The following is a 21,875-nucleotide window of genomic DNA, read 5'->3' as shown; positions in this document are numbered from 1 at the left end:
TAATGATGTGATTGAAGTAAGGGTGAAATATGACTGGATGCGTCCAGTTAAACTTCCTATGCACGAGAAACATAGGAAATTGTTTGTTTCACAGGACACACAGGAAATCGTGTTTTTAAACACAAGAAAATGTTACTGCAATTTTATACTTCCTTATCCACACAAGGTCCCACTGAAGGCAACAGCCTGATAGGACCCATTGTCTCTTCAAATTCTGCCAGCCACAATACATTTCTACACAATCTGTATGGAGTGATTTTTGCCTCTCTCACAATTGCACCCATTTCCCCAAATATCTTCCTTTTTAATGCTATCTTTCTCACTGTTCCCCACGATTTTAAGTTTCATGCCATTTGCAAAGTTCAAACTTCATTCTTGAAGCCTCAATATGCATTTTTTTAAATTTACCAGTGACCCTAGAACTTAATGCAGTGGAGACCCACTCATCCCAATGTGAATAAAAGCCATTCATCATAAACCACTAGGCATTTTATGACTGTTCTGTTATTTGCTTTTAAATCTGTTTGCACTACAAAATCTTATTAAATGGTATATTGAAAATACCTTTTAAAAGTCTATACTAAACAATTTTTGGAAAAAGGATCCTAATTCATTCTTAAGCTGAAAATATAACTGAGTGAAAACATCAAATTCATTTCTCAGATCAATACCAAGTTTAAAAAAAAGCTGATTTCCCAATTCAAAGAGAAATAATTCCTGCCCTACATTACTTTGCCTTTGAAGGATAATTGACAACATTTGATAAACATAAAGATTAAAAGAAAAGATTAGTTTTATTTGTCACATTTACAGGGAAACATACAGTGAAATGTGTCTTTTACCTCAATGACCAACGCCAAGGTGAACTGGAGGCAACCTGCAAGTGCTGTTATACTTCCCACTGCAAGATAGCACGCCGACAATTTACTGATCCTAACCCTTACATTTTTTTGAATGTTGAAAGAATCAAGAGCACCCAGAAGAAACCATGCAGTCACAGGGAGAACGTACAATCTGTTACAGAGAATGGTAGGAATCGAACCACATATGCTGATCACTGGCTTTGTAAAGAACTGTGCTAACCACTATGCTACTATGCCATCCCAAAGAACAAGATATATCTTGGTAGTGGACATCATTGTGATCTAGACTGAAATTCTGCTTGTACATCAAAGATGAGGACAGTTGCTATCAATTGAACTTAAATAAATCTTCATGATAGCCTCTTATAGCCTTGCACTAAACATTAGCAAGACCAAAGAGCTGATTGTGGACTTCTGAAACAGTAAGAAGAGGGAACATAAACCAATTCTCATAGGGGGATCAGAAGTGGAAAGAGTGAGCAATTTCAAGTTCCTGGGTGTCAAAATCTGTGAGGACCTAACCTGGTCGCAACATATTGATGCAGCTATAGTGAAGGCAAGAAGGCAGTTCATTAGGAGCTTGAGGAGATTTGGTTTGTCAACTAAAACTCTCAAACTTCCACATATGCACTATAGAGTGCATTCTGACTAGCTGTGTCACCATCTAGTATGGGGAGGTGGGTGGCTACTGCACAGGATTGAAGTTTGCAGAAACTTGTAAAATTAGTCAGCTTCATCATGAGTATTAACCTTTGTAGTAGCCAAGGCATCTTCACAGGAAGGAACTGTCCATCATTAAAGATCACCACCACCCAGGACATGCCCTTTTCACACTGGGAAGGAAGTACAGAAGCCTGAAGGCACACACTCAGTGAATCAGGAATAGCTTTTTTCCCTCTGCTATCAAATTTCTAAATGGACATTGAACCCATGAACTCTACCTCACTACTTCTTTATTTCTGTTTTTTTGCACTGCTTATTTTAACTTAACAATTTAATAGACATATTATATATATTTAATGTAACTCCATTTTTTCTCTATGTTTATCATGCATTTCATTGTACTGCTGGCATAAAGCTAACAAATTTCCTGACATTTGCAGTGATATTAAACCTGATTCTGATTATAATTATTGTTAAAATAGCCTTAACAAGAATATTTAGTTGAAATAAAACTCATACACAAGACAACCTTGGAAGAACCTGCTTATGGCCCTGAAACATAGACAACCGTCACATTAGTGGAAAAGTAGCACAGGATTCAGAATACTAGGCATTAAGGCAGGATGTTGGAAGGATGCCATTTGAAATCATTAGAAATGCTGTTGTAACACACATCAAAGTTGCTGGTGAACGCAGCAGGCCAGGCAGCATCTCTAGGAAGAGGTACAGTCGATGTTTCGGGCCGAGACACTTCGTCAGGACTAACTGAAAGAAGAGCTAGTAAGAGATTTGAAAGTAGGAGGGGGAGGGAAAGATCCAAAATGATAGGAGAAGACAGGAGGGGGAGGAATGGAGCCAAGAGCTGGACAGGTGATTGGCAAAAGGGGATACGAGAGGATCATGGGACAGGAGGTCTAAGGAGAAAGAAAAGGGGGAGGGTGGAAAAATCCAGAGGATGGGCAAGGGGTATAGTGAGAGGGACAGAGGGAGAAAAAGGAGAGAGAGAAAAAGAATGTGTGTATATAATAAATAACGGATTGGGTACAGGGGAAGATGGGGCATTAACGGAAGTTTGAGAAGTGAATGTTCATGCCATCAGGTTGGAGGCTACCCAGACGGAATATAAGGTGTTGTTCCTCCAACCTGAGTGTGGTTTCATCTTTACAGTAGAGGAGGCCGTGGATAGACATATCAGAATGGGAATGGGACGTGGAATTAAAATGTGTGACCACTGGGAGATCCTGCTTTCTCTGACAGACACATATGGAGGGTCTCGTATGTCAAAAAAGCTGAACCTATATTAGTTAAGAGTACTCATGTGAGCTATTCCCACAGATATTTAGCAATGGGACTATTTTAATGACAGTTCCAGAGACAATGGCCCAGAAACAATGGTGCAGAATCAAAATGGATACCACGGCCTTCCTCAGCAGCTCTAGGTCTTCCGTAGTTTCAGATGCAGTCTCTTGAGAATGCTAACATGACAACTCTGTCCACATATGGAAGGGATGATATCAAACCCAGGATTTCAGTGTCCATTTGATCAGCATTTCTGTGATGGTCCTGGAGACTCATCTGCATAGCAGAGGGCCGAATAAAGAGATACTATAAACTCCCAAGGCCTTGCCATAACTTCAAACATGAACAAAAAGTCAATATACTGTGTTCTAAAAAGAATGAAATATTTTTCTCAGTCATGGAAAAGAATATTCCAAGTAGACTTAGCTGCAACTTTTTCTCCTTGGGTGCTTTCAGGACAGCCCATTGCTAGATCACCTGTGGAAGTCACAGTAAGGCAAGGATAGCCTGGGGCAGTTGTAGTTTGAAGTTAGACTGCAGGAGACACCCCTGCTTACTGCAGATGAGATAAGCTGAGTTGACTGCGGCAATGCGTACACAAGCCAGAGTGAGACCTCTGTAGTGGTACTTTTCCAGAAAGATTTTCCTAAAAAACATATCCCTTTACACAATAGGGGGTGCCAGAGACAGATGAAATAACAGAAGGATACCCAACAACCTAGGCTCTATTGTCTTTGCTAACTTCAATAAATCATCGGCTTTCTGCTCGAAGTCTCAATTGAATTTAGCACCTCTAATGTGAATGGCAAATGATCTTGCGAGTAAGGAATTCAAAATTATACAATTTACTATAATCAATATCCATAACTGAGAAGTCAATTCTGTATAAAAATAGCAGTTTCCTGTTCAGACTTCAGAACAGTGTGGGTGACTGGGGACCTGCACAAGTAAAATTTTTAAAAATGCTTGAGTTATAAGGGTCTGTGTGTTCTGAGCCCAGTTATCTTAGTTACTTATTTTATCATCAACAATAACAGTTACTTTGACACACCCACCATGGATCTTTCATCTTCTCCACAGCGGTGGTGACCATGGATAGCAGAGGAAGGCAGTCGGTCATTACACTGAGCAATGGCTTATTATCATCACCGACATGGTGTGGACTGTGCTGTTAAAATGTGAGCCAAGCAGAGTCACAGGATTGCATGAAACCACCTTCTTATTGTAGAAAATTCAACAAGTGATGGCCACCCCTATTGATGCAGTAAGACCTGATGTGTGCTTTTGGCTTTGTTGCATGAATATACTCTAGGCATGTGGATTTTTTTTTCTGTGTCGGCTGTGCAGGTCCTAAATGAGGAAATGAGGTCCAAAACTGATCAAGGGGGAAATCTGGGACACAATAGCTACATTAGAGCATTGTTTCATGCATATTGTACACACGCACGGAGTATGCATTTGACACTGGATCACATATACATAGTGTCAGCCACAAACAGGAAAGTATGCCCTAAAAGAAAGTGGGTAAAAGGATGGACCTTAATTCCACTGTTGCTTAGCATTCAGTTAACAGAAAATAAGCTGAGCTCAGATATTACGTATTTTTGACTATTATTCAGGGCTCCAAGGCCTCCATGCCAGTGCTTCAACCAGGATTGTCAATTCTCAGTCATATGCCCCAATTACTGCTTTAAGTTTTCAAGGATTTCATGCATGACACAGGTTAGTCTGTGGTTCAAAGGTTCATTTTATTCTCAAAGTATGTATGCAGAATACACCTCAGAGATTCATTTTCTCCAGAAAACTACCAAAAAAAAATAGAACCATGAAAGTCATTGAGACCCCCCTCTGCATGAAAAAGAAGCAAAGCTTGCAAAACCTACACCCCCCCGACCTCTCCCTCACACAAAAACTGACAGATCGCCCACCTGAACAAGGCAGTAAAAAAATCAATCCCCAAAGCCCCCAACATCTCCCTTGCACAAAAACTAATAGATCATCACCTAGATACAGCAGCTAAAACATCAAACCCCACCCCCCCCAAACTCTCCTGCGCACAAAAACAGACACATTGCCCACCCGAACACGGCAGCTAAAACATCAAACCCCACACCATCAAACTCTCCTTTGCACTAAAACTAATAGAGCACCCACCCAAACACGGCTAAAAGATTAAACACCAAACCCCCAAGCTCCTCCCACACAAAAAACAATGACACTAACATCAAACACCCAACCCCTCCCTTGCCCAAAACTGAAGTAGACCAATATAAACTACAGTCCACACAGATAATTATATATGGCTCAGATTTCAAAAACATCCTCCATCAGCATCAGGGAGAGAAACAGCTTGAACTCAGTCTTTCTGTGAGGCCTTCATCCACTGAGAAGTAGTCTCCTGACCTCTGGCCTGACACAGCCTCCTGTGGGAAGCGACCTCCAGCTCGACATGGCCTCCCATGGGGAGCAATCTCCAGCCTGATATGACTTCCCATGGAGCGAGGTCCAACCGAACGTGGCCTCTCGACACATGGCTCGGCCCTCCTCTGCATTTGCCTCAAAATTCCAACTTCCTCGATGCTTCAATTGCTGAGAAATGTGATCAGTCACTGTCTCTGAACTCCTGTTCCAGACAGCTTGTGGTCATGGTCCTCTGCTGGAATTTTCTTGGGAACATTATGTGGTTATGTCACATCTCACAAAATTATACGCAATAAAATTATACTACTACACAAAAATCCAAATTTCCTTATGCACGATGTGGATACATGGAAATCATTTCCCAAAGCCAACTTAAGACATTACTGAGAGCACCAACATTCTAGCATGTGTTTTTACACACAATTTAATCTGTAGGCCATAGATTTTTGAAAAATAATCCAGCTCATGAAGTATTTACAAAAAATTGTGATAGTACGGAAATGGATGCATCTAGCTCCACAGGCCTTGTGAAAAACATTACATTAATGAAAGCTTCAGAGGGATTGAACTAGCAAAATGTCCATGCCACCAAAACACTAAATTAAGCAAGCTACAGGCAGTGAAACATTATCTCTCCAACCCTCCTCCCTAAAGTCCTCTTTGGAACAATAAGAGACGTTATTCATCTACAAATGCCTTTTGCTGATTACCACCTGTCAAAATATCTGAAAAATTGGTAGCTGTAGATTCAAGCATTTACCATACTACCAAATTTTAAAATTTATAGTCACTTGGAATATTACATTGCATTTTATTTTTCTTCTTTCTTCTTACAGAAACATCTACATGATGCTAAGCTAGGGCACATCATCAGTGATGTTACCTGGGGTCGTCAGGTGTTTCGGGTCTTTCAACATCATATACCCTCACCCAGGTGAGCCGACTGGGGTTGATCAGACCCCGGCCTGTGCCCTAGCAGCAACCCACAGATCTGCCCTCTTTATCCAGAGCCATCCTGACGCTTTCTCTGCTGCATCTGTGGTGGTAGAAATGGCTCTCTTTCTTCTCTCTCCCATGATTCCAAGTGCAGTGTATACTTTGCAGAGCGACTGGCCTGCAAAGCCACGACACCCAACCTCCACGGGCCAACACTTTGCTCTCCAGCCTCTTCTTTGGCAGTTGTTCTTCAGATCTTCATACTTGGCTCTTTTCTATTCGTAGGCCTCCTCCACACATTCTTCCCATGGCACGGTAAGCTCAAGCATAAGAATATGCTTCGATGAGTCAGACCACAACACAATGCTGGGCCGCAATGTAGTCTCCGTGATGTGGGGAGGAAACTGCAGCTGTTTTCCCAAGGTCTACTTTTAGCTTCCAGTCCTGCACTGTGAAGAGCAACCCTGTTGCTTTCTGGTGTTCTGTTGGTCTTTCCCCCTCTTTGACAAAGCAGGTGGTATTCTTGCCCAGACTTGTTTTCTGGCAGATGTTAAGGGTGCTGCAGATTGTCTCAGCAATTGTCCGGAGGACCTGGTCATGCGCCACCTTTTAAAATAGTACCGAATACACATTGCTTTAGTGCAACTTCCACAGTAACTGATACATTGCATTGGAAACTTCAAGATGTGGCCATGAAAATTTAACTGATAAAATGTGTCATTTGTCACTAAGTCCAAAAACCAATGAATTCAAAGAGGAGAAATATTCATAATATGTAAATGTTTCAATATTATAATATTTTACAACACATCAGAGTCTGACCTCAAATGTCAGTTCAAGGAAATATGAATAATAGAATATTCTGGCATTCAATAAATTGGGAGAGGAGCTGGTTATGGCTTGATAACCTTTACTTGGTAGGACTATGATGATGGGTTCTTCAGATTATATGGGAACTAAGTTGCAGACCCATCATCATCAAATTAGATGGTGGAGGCACACTCTGGACAACTGCAAGACACTGCTGGATACTAAATACATCAAGTACCGCATGACTATCACATCAGCAAGTTGCTCAATAATAATGGAACTGGACTTATTGCATACCATTGCCGTGTTGCCCCCTGAACTTCTCATGTACTGTTGTGTTGAGATGATGCGCAGTCCAAAAAAAGGTGCAAGTGATTGTCTTGGACAGTTTTCTTGTGATCGCAAGACCCTGTTGGACATTGGTATCGTAGAATACTGCACATCTGGTTCACTGGTTCATTAGCGAGACCGACAGTGGGGGAGCTGTTTTGCCTCAGTTGTGATGGGTTCTGGGCTCAGGCCGTGAGCTCGCCTGTGGCAGCAGACCAGGAATGAAGATGCGAAGATGGGGTGGAAGAGCTTCTGTGGAGCATGCTGGATCCATACTTGGGTTGGGCTCTGGTCACTCCCATTCTGCTGCCCTCTGGAGTTCACAATGCTGCCCTCTGGTGTTCATTCAGTGGAAGAACAAACTGGACCAGGACAACGTACCATCGGTTCTTTAGACCTACCAGTCAGGGACTTAGGCTACATTATTTTATTTTCTTTCTGACTGTATATTTTTCTGAAATCATATGCTAATTGTGCTATGTGCTATTGGTACTGTGTTTTGCATCTTGGCCCCACAGGAACACTGTTTCACTTGGTTATTTATATACGGCTGAATGACCATTAACCTTGAACTTGAATTTGGATGATGTCCTACAATTTTTAACAGAAATGTACTTGAAAAATAAAGGTAGGAGTTGGGGTTGTTGCCATTTAAAGATCCAAGCATAATTTCCTGAGACCCATGATGGATGGTTGACTGTGATAACAGTCTATTCAGAAAATGTATCTTGCGAAACCAGGTCAAATGTGAATATCTATTCTCCCCTTGCATTGATGCATTTATGCCTCTTCCCACTACAACCCCCACATTTGTGACAGTCCCCTCGCTCACTTGAAGTCCAAACATCATGCTCAGGTCAGATGTAGAGAAACACACAGTGAATGTTAAACTATCTACTAACTGAGTAACGGTTTGGTTCTAGCAGTTCACTGACAGTCTGCAGATTAGACCAATCTATAAAAATGATTCGAAATCAGATTGGAAAGGGTAAGGGCCGAATCGAGGCAGCAGATCCAGGGCCTGAGAATGTATCAAAACAGCAAGGCCTGGGTCCGAGAGCAAGAAACAACCCTGCTGTTTGGCTGATTTAAGTGTCAGGTCAGATCGAAAAGGTCAGTGTTTTGGGGCCAAAGGAGACGGACAAGCCAGTCCCTGCTCACTAGGTTTACTTGTCTCTTTGCTGAACTGGGGATGTGATCTGCACCTAAAGGTCTCCTGGATCAGCTGTGTCTAGGTTCCTGGTTGCAGATTTAATTTCATGAACTTCAATTCTGAATGTTATTTGCTTACATTCATTGTCTGCACGATTTGTTTTTGGTTCTACACATTGGGTGTATGACGGTCTCCTTTTTAAAAAATGGGTTCTATTGTGTTTCTTTGTTTTGTGGCTGCCTGCAAGGAGATGAATCTCCAGGTTGTATATAGTATACATACTTTGATAATAAATGTACCTTGAACTCTGACAAATGGTTAGGAATGCACAATCCACACACAACCTTAAATCTAAAAGTGCTAGTCAACAACCCACATTTTCAGCAGAAGCTTTAATTTAGACCAAAAGCTACTATGAATTATTTAAATATTTTCTGCCCTTCAAAAATATGTAAGTACATTGTTCTTTAATCTTTTTCTTCAATATAATCTCCTTCAAAAGTACAAGCTATCCATGAAATGGAATTCCAAACACAGAGATATATTTCCATATACTTGCAAGTGTTTTCTCCAATTTACAGATTATGAGATCTTCTCTTTATGATGTAATTATAAATGCAGAAAAAGAAACAAAGATATACAAATAATTTATCTTGAATAAAATAGTTCCTTTTGATCAACTACTACTTTACAAATTTGGTACTTTTGAGCTGAATTATGGTGCTAGCTGGCTCCATAGGGAAATATTAGTTAATAAGTAAAAAGTAAAGGTAAGAGTTTCAAGTGTCTGACAAATGACTGATGTAGAATTCACATTGTTGCAAATAAGCAATCAGCAACGAGTGTACTACCATTGTACACTCTGCATTTGGGGCCAGTGATTAATGCTACCCTAAACGTAGGAATGTGGAATGATGATGCAGTGTACTTTTAATACACAGGGGACTGGATCAACAATCCAGGAAGCATCACCCAGATTGCAGCCCCAGTTTATTTATTTGGGATATATACATACACACATACATACATATTATGATTATGATATAAAATTGTTTTGGGATTACTAATGTCCTTCATGGAAGGAAATGTCCTTATCAAGTAACGAGAGGCCCACAAGAATGTGCTGACTCTTAAATTCCTTCTGAAATGGACATGCAAGACAACTAGGTGTACCAAAACCACTACACTGCAGCAGACGAATAAAACTGGGCACAATACTTGGCAATAACTTCATCACCAACACCATAAATTGCTCCTCGGCCAGCCAGTTTTGCGAAGTCCTCTTCATGAACTTTTAGGCTCTGGTGCCAAAACCAGGAGACCACCCACAGACAATTAAGCAACATAAATCAGAGCCACAGAAACATACCTTCAAGTTAATGTCCCCATCTCCTCCCTCGCAATCTTAAAGTGATAGAGATTTACAGCACAGACTGAGGCAATCGGCAGCCCATCATGTCCAGGTGTAGGTTAATATTTAACTCCATAATCAAATTCGCAGACGACACCATGGTGGTTGGCCTGATCAGAGGGGATGATGAGACAGCCTACAGGGACAAGGTCCAGCACCAGGCCACGTGGTGTGCTGACAACAACCTGGCCCTTAGCACTCAGAAGACCAAGGAGATTATTGTGGACTTCAGGCATGCTAGGAGCCACACTCACATTCCCATCTACATCAACGGAGCTGTAGTGGAGCATGTATCAAAATTCAAATCCCTTGGTGTCCACATTTCCGAGGATCTCACTTGGTCCCTGAACTCCTCCATCCTGATTAAAAGGTGCAACAGCGCCTTTATTTCCTGTGGAGCATCAAGAAAGCTCACCTCTGTCCCAGGATACTGACGGACTTTTACCGCTGTACCATTGAGAGCATACTCACCAACTGCATCTCAGTGTGGTATGGCAGTTGTCCCATATTGGACCACAAAGCACTCCAGCGTGTGGTGAAAACTGCCCAGTGGATTATTGGCACCCAATTACCCACCATTGAGAACATCTACCATAAACACTGCCTGGGCAGGACGAAAAGCACTATCACCCTAAAAGCATCTCACCCTAACCATGGACTTTTTACTCTCCTCCCATCCGGTAGGCGCTACAGGAGCCTCCGCTCCCACACCAGTAGGCACAGGAAGAGCTTCTTCCCTGAGGCTGTGACCCTGCTGAACCTCACATCACAGCGCTAAGCAATATTGCACCCATATTGTACTGTCTCAGTACTTTTATATTTGTGTGCTGTAGCACTTACTTTTTATTCACAATTATTTTGTAAATAACACTATTCTTTGCACTTCTGGTTAGATGCTAAATGCATTTCATTGGCTTTGTGTCTGTACTCGGCCACAATGACGATATAGTTGAATCTAATCTAACCTAATACTTTCCAGCTATTGGCCCAAGGAACATTGTTTTATCTGGCAGTATACATGTAATGTATATGGGTGGATGACAATGAAATTGAACATAAACTTATGACTCTTCAAGTGTTCATCCACCTACCTTTTAAATAATAATTGCTCCATCAGCCCCTCAAGCAGTCAGTTCCAGACTCCGACTACTCATAAATTGAAAATAATTTCTTTAACACCTTTCTGACCCTTAATTAACTAAAATCCACCCCTATGGAAAATAAGTCCTTTCTCAATTAAATCACTCCTCAATTCCACAGAAAATACTGTCTGCTTATTCTCTTTCCTCATAACTATAATATTCTGGCCCTGGCAAGATCTTTTAAACTCACCTCTGCATCTACTCTGGTGAACTTGCTTCCTTTCTGTGCTGTGGTTGCCAGAACTATACACTGTTTTGGAACTGCCTGGTTAGCTAACAATTGCGGTGTAGACTCCCTATTCTTGTGTTTTATACATCTGTCAATGAATACAAGTGCCTTGTTCAATTACAGTGGGATTGTCAACACATTTATTAATATCCTATCATTAGTCATACATCCTCTTGCTTTGTCTGATCTCCCAAGTGTATTCAGTCCTACTTCCAGAATGAACTTCATTTTCTTATTTTAACAGACTAGTATACATTTCATCTAAGCCTGATGAGCCAACCACTTTTAGATGCCACAGAGCTCTTAATATGTCTTCTCTCTATATTTAATATTTATAAAGCCTTCCAGTTTTACTCTTTAAAGCCAATGTCTACAGCATCCTCTTCTTCAATGTAAATGGATGAAAAGCTGTCAATCAAAACTTCAGTCATGTTTTGATTCCACAATCATGCTACCCTGACACAATATCCAAGAGTATCCTACCCCATCGACAGGGCAGATCGCAAGAGGTGTTTGTATAAGTGATATACAGGTCAAATTGGGGAACATAAACCTGAGAGTCCTCAACATTAATTCAGGACTCCATGAAGTCTCGTGGCATCAGGGGAAAAACAGAAATGGAAATCTCTGACTGATCACTGCCTACCTCACCCTATGAATTAGTGTTCCTCCCTGCTGAAAGAAACAGTGGGAGTACACCAGATGAGGCATTTCAACGTTCATCACCTAACTGGTTCAGCTGCTCGATCAATGATTGAATTAGCCAAATTCTAAAGGATGTAGTTATCAGACTAAGTCTGAAGCAAATGGTGAGTGAACTAAGATGAGCAGTAAATCTTGTTGGCCTCTTCACCAATGCAGACACTTATGTCAATGACTGAAAGGAATTTCCATCATCACACTGAGACACGCTCCGTCATGTTGTGTGGCAGTATCATGTTGCTGAATATAAACAGATCTAGTGGTTCCAAACTGGACATCCAGGAAATTGCGTCATTGAGTGGTACAACACAGAAATAGCCCTTCGGCCCACCTCATTCACAGAACCAATGTTTCCAGTCTTTAACAGAAGCACCACTCTATACATATCAAAATCAGATTCCCTTCATTTATTTGGGACATTATGCTGCTTAATTGGGACAGGTGACTGTTGCCGAACAGATTCTAACACGCATCAGTCATGTACACTTGTGTGGTCATTAAACAGTACAGTGTACTTACAATTTTTAGTGTCATTTTTGTGTCTGTATTCAAAAAGCAGTGATTTTTGTCACTGATAACTATCAGGAAATAAACAGTAAGACAATTCAGAACTGTTTTGCTCACTGCAGTTTCAAGCATTCAGGCTTGAAGATGCCAGAAACGGCTGGGAGTGAAAAACAATTTCAATACTTCAACAACCTAAGAACTACAAAGAATTTGAAGGTATCAACAGTCATCTTGAATGTTAAAATGGAAATGAAGAAATGAAGATTAAAAGTATGCAACCATCAAAAGCATTGTACGAAGGCAGTTCATCATCTGCACTTGTTGTCTGCGTAGATTTTGTTCATTTGCAGATAATCATAAGATCTCAGCAGCGTACACTGGATGAATTCCTCCATCGATAACTATTAGGAACTAATACACAGTTTTAAGGTTCTGCAGGTATTATACATAAATAGTTACCCAGTTAAATAGTAGTTTGTCTTTCTTATGACTTTTTAACTATGTCAATGAAATGGAGGCTAATTGCTGCAGCCATTTAATTGCGCCAAATTCACTGGTCCTGATAGGTTTCCAATTGACTAGAATCCACTGTATAAAACTAAATAAGTACTGCAAAAAGAGCATAAAAACAGTGACGTATTGTTCATAGGTTCATTGACCACTCAGAAATATGACAGCAGAGAGGAAGAAGTTGTTTGTAAAACTTTAAATGTGTGTCTTTTGCATCCTGTATCTTCTCTCTGATGGTAGTAATGAAAATAGGGCATGTCCTGAGTGGTGAAAGGTCCTTAATGATGGATGCTGCCTTTTTGAGGCATCACCTTGATAGTGGGGAGGATAATGCCCACATGATCAATCAGCTTGAACCCAGAATATCCCTTATACTACTATCATGACCAAATTTGACAGTCAAGCAAAGCTTAAGGTGTAAGAGACAAGCCATGAAGTGAAATGCCAACCCAGTGAAGCTACATCACAAGCCTACAGACATGTTCAGCAAGGTGGAGATGACTGGGAATCAAATATCCAAGGTGGTTGCAAGGTGGAGATGACTGGGAATTAAATATCCAAGGGTATCAGGTAATACGGAAAGATAGGCAGGAAGGCAAAGGAGGTGGGGTGGCACTGTTAATTAAGGATGAGATCTGGGCGATTCTGAGAGACAGTATAAGATCTACGGAGCAGAATGTTGAGTCCATCTGGGTAGAGATTAAGAATAGTAAAAGGAAATAAATCACTGGTGGGTGTTGTCTATAGGCCACCTAATAAAAATATTGCAGTGGCAGAGGCGATTAGCCAGGAAATAACTGATGCTTGTAAGAACAGAATGGCAGTTGTCATGAGGGATTTTAACTTCCACATACATTGGGTGAATCAGGCTGGTCAAGGAAGTTTTGAGGAGGACTTTGTAGAATGCATCCATGATGGCCTTCTTGAGCAGCATGTTAGTGAACCTGCAAGGGAAAAGGCTATCTTAGATCTAGTCCTGTACAATGAGACAGGTAAGATTAACGATCTTGTCAGGGATTTTCTTCGAAAAAGTGATCATAGTATGACTGAATTTTGCATACAGATGGAGGATGAAATAGTTAGATCTAAAACTAATGTATTATCCTAGAATAAGGGAGACTACAACAGGATGAGGGAGAAGTTGGCTAAAGCAGATTGGGAGCACAGGCTATTTGGTAGGACAGTTAAGGAACAGAGGAATACTTTCAAAGAGATTTTTCACAGTGCTCAACAAAAGTATATTCCAGTCAAAAGTAAGGACAGTAAGTGTGGGAAGAGCCAGCCTTGGATAGCTAAGGAACTAAAAGGAAGTATCAAATTAAAAGTTCATGTGTACAAATTCGCAAAGAGTAGTGGGAGACTGGAAGATTGGAAAAACTTTAAAAAGCAACAAAGAACAACTAAACAAGAAATAAGGAAAGGGAAGATAGAGTATGAAAGTAAGTTAGCACAAAATATAAAAACAGATAGCAAGAGGGGAAGAGGGCAAGATAGACGCATCGCTAATCATTTGCCAAAACCCTCTAGACTCTGGGCAGGCCCAGGCGGATTGGAAGACAGCAAATGTCAGGCCACTCTTTAAAAAAGGATGTAGGCAAAAGACGGGCAACTATAGGCCAGTTAGCTTAACATCCGTAGTCAGGAAAATGCTTGAAGCTGTCATTAAAGAAGAAATAGCGAAACATTTAGAAAGGAGTGGTTCCATTAGACAGATGCAGCATGGATTCAGAAAGGGCAGGTCCTGTTTGACAAACTTACTGGAGTTCATTGAGGCTATAATGAACTAGTGGATAGAGGGGAAAAGGTGGATGTCGTATACTTGGATTTCCAGAAGGCATTCTATAAGGTGCTGCACAAGAGACATAAATAAGATATAGATGCATGGAGTCAGAGCAAGTGTATTGGCATGGATAGTGGATTGGTTAACTAACAGAAAGCAGAGAGTTTGTATAAATGGGTGTTTCTCCAGTTGGCAGTCAGTGGTAAGTGGGGTGCCGCAGGTCGGTGCTGGGCCCGCAGCTGTTTACCATTCACATTGATGATTTGGAAGAGGGGACTGAGTGTAGCGTCACAAAAATTGCTGATGACACTAAACTGAGTGGAAAAGCAAATTGTACAGAAGATGTGGAGAGTCTGCAGAGGGATATAGATAGGTTAAGTGAGTGGGCCAAGTTCTGGCAGATGGAATACAACATTGGTAAATGCGAGATCATCCACTTTGGAAGGAATTATTTAGATGGTGAAAGATTGCAGCATGCTGTTGTGCACAGGGGCTTGGGAGTGCTTCTTCATGAATTGCAAAAAGTTGGCTTGCAGGTACAACAGGTTATTAAGAAAGGAAATGGAATGTTGGCCTTCATTGCTAGAGGGATTGAACTCAAGAGCAGGGAGGTCATGCTGCAACTATACAGGGTACTGGTGAGGCCACACCTGGAGTACTGTGTGCAGTTCTGATCTCCATATTTGAGGAAGGATATACTGGCTTTGGAGGCAGTGCAGAGGAGGTTCAACAGGTTGACTCCAGAGATGAAGGGGTTAACCTAGGAGGAGAGATTGAGTCGCATGGGACTATGCTCTCTGGAATTCAGAAGAATGAGAGGGGATCTTATAGAAACATACAAAATTTTGGAAGGGATAGATAAGATAGAAGTAGGGAAGTTGTTTCCATTGGTAGGTGAGACTAGAACGAGGGGACATTGGCTCAAGGTTCAGGGGAGAAGATTTAGGATGGAGATCAGGAGAAACTGTTTTTCCCAGAGAGTGGTGAATCTGTGGAATTCTCTGCCCAGGGAAACAGTTGAGGCTTCTTCATTAAATATGCTTAAGATAAAGTTAGATAGATTTTGACATATTACGGGAATTAAGGGTTATGGGGAAAAGGCAGGTAGATGGAGCTGAGTTTACGGACAGATCAGCCATGATCTTATTGAATGGTGGGGCAGGCTCGATGAGCCGGATGGCCTAGTCCTGCTCCTGTTTCTTATGTTCTTATCCAAAGGGAAGAATAACCAACATTTAAATTACAAGAGGCCAAAGTGTATATGCAGAGAGTTGGGAAAGGATTCTGAAGCCATGATCAAGTTGGTCAAGATGGCACCAGTCTCCACCATGGTCATGGCTCATACTTAATTGTTTTTTTCAGGTTCCTGGTGATGCTTTGGGGACAGAGAGGGGAGTTAAAGGTCAAGTTAGGGTTCAGGGACAGGGGAATTAGTGGTCAGGTCAGAGATTAGGCCTCTGCTCTGCACTCTGGGTTTGAAGGCTGGTGATGTGAACATTTGATTAAGGACAGCCATTGTTGGATGTTGGGCCAGCAGACTAGTGAAGATGAGTTCTGGTGACCCTCAACCCACCCCCATGACAGAGTAATCAGCTTGCTGTCTAAGTTGCATGCCATCTTGGTCAATGTCTCCCATCCACTACATAATGTACTGGGTGGGCACAGGAGTACATTCAGCCAGAGACTCATTCCACCGAGATGCAGCACTGAGCATCATAGGAAGTTATTCCTGCCTGTGGCCATCAAACTTTACAACTCCTCCCTTGGAGGGTCAGACACCCTGAGCCAATAAGCTGGTCCTGGACTTATTTCATAATTTACTGGCATAATTTACATATTACTATTTAACTATTTACGGTTCTATTACTATTTATTATTTATGGAGCAACTGTAAGGAAAACCAATTTCCCCCGGGATTAATAAAGTATGACTATGACTATGACTATTGACTGTCACAGAGCTGAGAACAAAGTAGATGCATGGAAGTACTGATAATTGCATAATTGCAGCCCCCCATTGTACACAAAGACTCCCCATTTAACACTACAGGTGAATCCAGTAGGAGTAGAAGGATGATAGTGGTTCAAGAAGGCTGGATGGATGATAAGTGGCAGCCTCCAAACAATACTCATTTTCTATTACTGAAGTATAAAATATTTACAAACTCTTTTTAGATCACGGTAAAGAAATTTCATAATTTAAAAGATTTTGCAAATGATAACCTCTGCAAATAAATTCAACTTAAGCCCTCTTACCTAAACAATGGTTTTGGCTGTTATCCAATGTTATATGCTTAGCCCTGGTAAAGTATGTTTTTTTTACAATTTCCTTTGATTTATTACACGTGGTGAATAACAAAACTGAACACTGCACAATCTCGGAGAGAAATTCTAGTAAAAAAGTTCCAATTAGCAAACAGACATGACTCATTTCTAAATTCCATATCCTAAATTTCAAACTTCTCTATATTTTTGCCCTTTGTAGCTTACTCCTCAAATGCCCTCCTCCAGGCCTCTTGCACATCCTAACATTTTTAAATGCTACACAGGCAGTTGTATCTTGAGATGTCCAGGTTCTCAGTTAGTTTTCTCCTTAATTCTCTTTGTATTCTGTGTTCTTTTGATAATCTGCTTAAACCTGCTCCTTAAATCAAACTTTTGACAACCTGCCTGTCTATATATGCATGTGCCTTAGTATCAGACTCTGCTTGATAATGCTCTTGTGAAGCATCTTGGGATAGTTTACTACACTCAGACCCAGCATAATGCCACCCCGCATGGCACTGATTTGATACAATGATGTTATTTAATTCTTTATTAAATTTTTTAATGACAAAAATTCATTCTAAACAACATGTAAAACTTCTCAAGAGTGGCCACCATTACAGTAAACGTTCAACCAGCCAACAAGAGCACTGTACATACATTCTGAGCTACTCAAGGGTAATCACGTATTAGTTCACATTCTACTGCTGTTGTGGTCACTGACTTGTAGTTTTTTGATTGCGTCTAAGTTGCACCTAAACCTCTACTTCTTGAGCTGTGAGAGTCTGTAAGCAGCCTCAAAAGTTCTGCCTTTGGGGTAATAAATTCTTACCATCTGGAACCCGTGGGATGTTTTTTCTAGTCATGCATTTTCTCCGTCAAAGACCTCAAGAACATCAAAAAATTTCCAGTGATAGCTTCATGTACAGAGACTCCTCGAGTTGCAAACCTGACCTACAGAAATGCAAATTTATGCAAATTCTTCCATAAACCTTGGAAGAAATTTTCAGGATAAGAAAGTTAGTTAAAAAAATGTAAATATATTCAGGAAGAGGTAGCAACTCGCTAATTCAAAAGAAAACCATTCTTCAAAAGAAAACTATTCTTCAAAAGAAAGCTGTTTACATGTAACCTCTCCCCGGTAATCAAACAGACACCATTGTATGTTAAGAACTCAGGTGTCAGCTCACTGCAGGAAGCTACTTTGGAGACTGTCCTTTGGAAACTTAAAAGGCTGTCTCTTCTAATGACACTTGTAAAATACTTTATCCAACAATGTAGCATCCATTGAAATTTTAAGGCCATCAAATCTTTGGATTCAAGACCATGGCTCCTGAAAGTGGCTACACAAGAAGGTAGAGTGGCAAGGAGCATAAGGCATGCTTGATTAGGGCACTGAGTACCAAACAAAGCCATGGTGCAACTACATGATCTAGCTGGAAGACCATCGGGGACACCAGTCACCCCAACCATAAACTGTTTCAGCTGCTTCCATCTGGCAAATGGTACCACAGCATTAAGACCAGGACCAATAGGCTACGGGACAGCTTCTTTCTACAAGTCATTAGACTTATAAATTCACATGTCTATACATGGCAACGGAGTCATAACGCAAAGATTTTTGCCCCCTCACATTGTGGGATGGATGTAAGATTTCAACAAATTCTAAATTCTAAACATAAAATTGTAAGTGTGGCAATGCTGAAGGATGTTTATAAGGATGTCACCAGGGCTGGATAAGTCAAGAGTGATTTAATCCAGGTGTACAAGAGCTGATTTAGAGTCTCAACTCAAAATGGTGATTATCTCTCAGCCTTCACTGCATAATTGCTTTACCCAGTTCTGTGGCTGTATAATGTTAGGGGGAGGTCTGGACAGGCAAGCACAGGCAATCCATGTCACTAGGTAGAGCACTTAATATGTAGGGAGTAGTAGGATTGTGAACAAAAATAGACACAAGTGTAATTACTTCTAATGTACACTTTATTGCACCGGCCAATAAATGGAAATGTCATATATACAGTATATATAAATTCACCCTAGCAGACAAAGTCAAATGAGCAGGGGCCCACAAAACTCGGCCAAACCTACTCCTGCCTTCATGGGCAGGTGCTGGGGAGGAAGAACAGTCAATGTCAAAAAGGTCAGGAGGTGAGGGACGAGCCTCTCTGCGGAGTCTGTGCCATTTCCACTGGAGAGTCCAGGTCCAAATGGGCAGGCTTGAAATGATTCTCAGAAACACTGTCCAGGATACCTCCAAAGTCCAGCGTAAGAAACTTATCCCCACTTCCAACACGCAGAATGGGACATCATAAGGCAGCCGCAGGGGACTCTGATGTCCATCGCGACACACAAACACATTTCGCCTCCTGCAGACCCGGCAACAGGTATGACCGCAGCAGGCCACGCTGCATCGTGGGCACTGGAGCAAAAGTTTTGGTGCAATCCATAAAAGCCGACTGCTGCTGCCAAGTGGACCGTGGACGTTGGGAGAAACTCACAGGCACCCGCAGGGATTGCCCGAAAACGAGCTCGGCAGAAGAAGACTGAAGTTCCACCTTTGGGGGCGTCCTCAGGCCCAACATGACCCACGGCAGTCAGTCTGCCCAACAACCGTCACTGCAGTTTGACACCCCACCCCCCGCCACGGACCACCAAAGCTCAGACGTAATCTGCGTCCCTTGATCTGAAGAGATATCCAACAGGACACTGGAATGAGTGAGCTACAAGCCAATGAATGCTCACACCACCTGCGTGGCTGAAATGGACGACAGCAGCACTGCCTCCTATCAACGATGGTGAGAAGGTGAGTAAGCCTGTGGGACGAGGCAACGGGCCAACCAAATCCATATTCACATGCTCTCCAGCACAACCGGCATGGGTCGTCCCATTGACACATCGAAACGAAACGAAACGCCACTGTCACCAAAAGCAATGTCCACCATTTTCAACCGTGTGTCTGCCGAACGCAGTGCCTGCAAGCTTGGGTCCGAAACCTGGTTTGCCACCATCTGAGCCTAGTCCACACCCGAATGGACAGCACAGTGAAGGACCAGGAAAGGCAGTCAGCCACGAAGTTACATTTCCCTGCGACATGTTGGATGTCTGTGGTGACCTCTGAAATAAAAGAAAGATGGTGCTGTGTCTAGCAGACCAAGGTTTAGAGACTTTAGCCATGGTGAATGTCAGGGGCTTATGATCTACAAAAGCCATAAATGGACGGCCATCTAGGATAAAACAAAAATGCCGAATTGCCAAGTACAGGCCGAGAAGCTCACGGTCAAACGTGCTGTACTTGTGCTTGCAGGGGCAAAGCTGACGGCTAAAAAGGCGAGCGGCTAGTAAACGCCGTTGACCAATTGATCATGCACTGCACCAACTGCGAAATCCGATGCATCCATGGTAAGAGCGATCAACGTGTCTGGGAGGGGACACGCCAGCAGTATTACATTAGACAATGCCTGCTTAGTGTCTGAGAACGCCTTGGACCTTTCCTCCTTCCAGCACAACATGTTTGGCCGCTTACCCTTAATGGTCTCCTAGAGCTAAGCATGAGCTGAGCCACTTTGAGGACAAAAGAGTGATAAGATTTCACCATGGCCAAAACATCCTGCAGAGCCTTAACAGCGACTAGCTGAGGGAAGCACTTAACAGCCTCAGCTTTAGCCGGCAGGGGACTGCCCCTGCTGCATTGACACGGTGCCCAAGGAAATCGACCATGGACAGTCCAAACTAACACTTCACCGGGCTGACGATAAGACTGTGCTGATTAAGGCGCTCGAAAAGGGTTCTCAAGTGTAAGAGATGTTCATTTCTAGAAGAGCTGGCAACCAAAATGTCATCTAGGTAAACAAACAGGAATGGCAAATCCCTCAGAACTGTATCCATGAGGTGATGCAAGTTCTGGGCCGCATTCTTCAGCCCGAATGGAATTCAAAGGAACTCAAACAAACCAAACGGTGTAATAACAGTGGCTTTTGGAATGGCACTCGAGTGGACAGGGACCTGGTGATAACGATGAACGAGGTCCACCTTCAAGAAAATTATTTTCCTTGCCAAGTGGGTGGAGAGATCTGGGATGTGCAGGATCGGGTATCAGTCAGGGGTCGTGGCGTATTTGAGGTAGCGGTAATCACCACATGGACACTACCCACCCCCGCGGTTTTCGCACGATGTGGAAAGGGGAAACTCAAGGACTGCTGGACAGCCTGACTATGCCCAAGCACTCCATGGCATCAAACTCACGGCACGAAAAACGTTTCCCAACAGTTCCAGAATCACATCCAAGACCAGTAAAAAACGTAAAAAGGCATTAAAAAAAGTGAAAAAGATGGTTCCATAATCTATCCAGAAGATGTCAACTAAAGGAACGTTGTACACAGGCAACATCTTGACCAGAACAGGAAGATGCATCTTTCCATACATAAATATATATAACTCTAAAAGTCCATTGGCATGGAACTAAACTTTTGTGTACCCTCCTCCACTGTTCAAGTTCGCATTTCCTTGTTGAACATTACTCAAAAGAAGCAAGGCACAGAAATCTTCTTGATAGAGGAATTCTGTGCATCACCAACACCAATATGACTGAACTGGGCCTTAAGAGTATAATTACAAAATTGAGCCTATCCATTAAACAGTCTCAGCCTACAATCCTACAATCAAAATTCCCAAATTTATGAAAAAGGAATGTAAGAACAAACCCACTTTAAGGTGTGGATAATTAGGGTACAGGGAGATTGCACAACTGGACAGAATCTTTTACAGTTATTTTGTTTTAACCTTTTGAAAGTATCTAATGCATAAAACACAAATTATTAAATGAAATGCTCTGTCCCCAGCAGGCTCCTTACCT

The 21,875-nt window shown here is 41.9% G+C and overlaps 1 protein-coding gene across 4 annotated transcripts in view; it reads right to left on the bottom strand.

Moving 5' to 3' along the window:
• The window catches only part of LOC134343612 (G patch domain-containing protein 8), an 893,392-nt gene that overhangs the window by 645,576 nt on the left and 225,941 nt on the right, over window positions 1-21,875 (bottom strand). The gene's annotated exons all lie outside the window — the stretch shown is intronic.

The sequence above is a fragment of the Mobula hypostoma genome, chromosome 3 (genome assembly GCF_963921235.1).
Source record: "Mobula hypostoma chromosome 3, sMobHyp1.1, whole genome shotgun sequence".
Classification (NCBI taxonomy): Eukaryota; Metazoa; Chordata; class Chondrichthyes; order Myliobatiformes; family Myliobatidae; genus Mobula; species Mobula hypostoma.
This window is presented reverse-complemented; position numbering and strand designations above follow the sequence as displayed.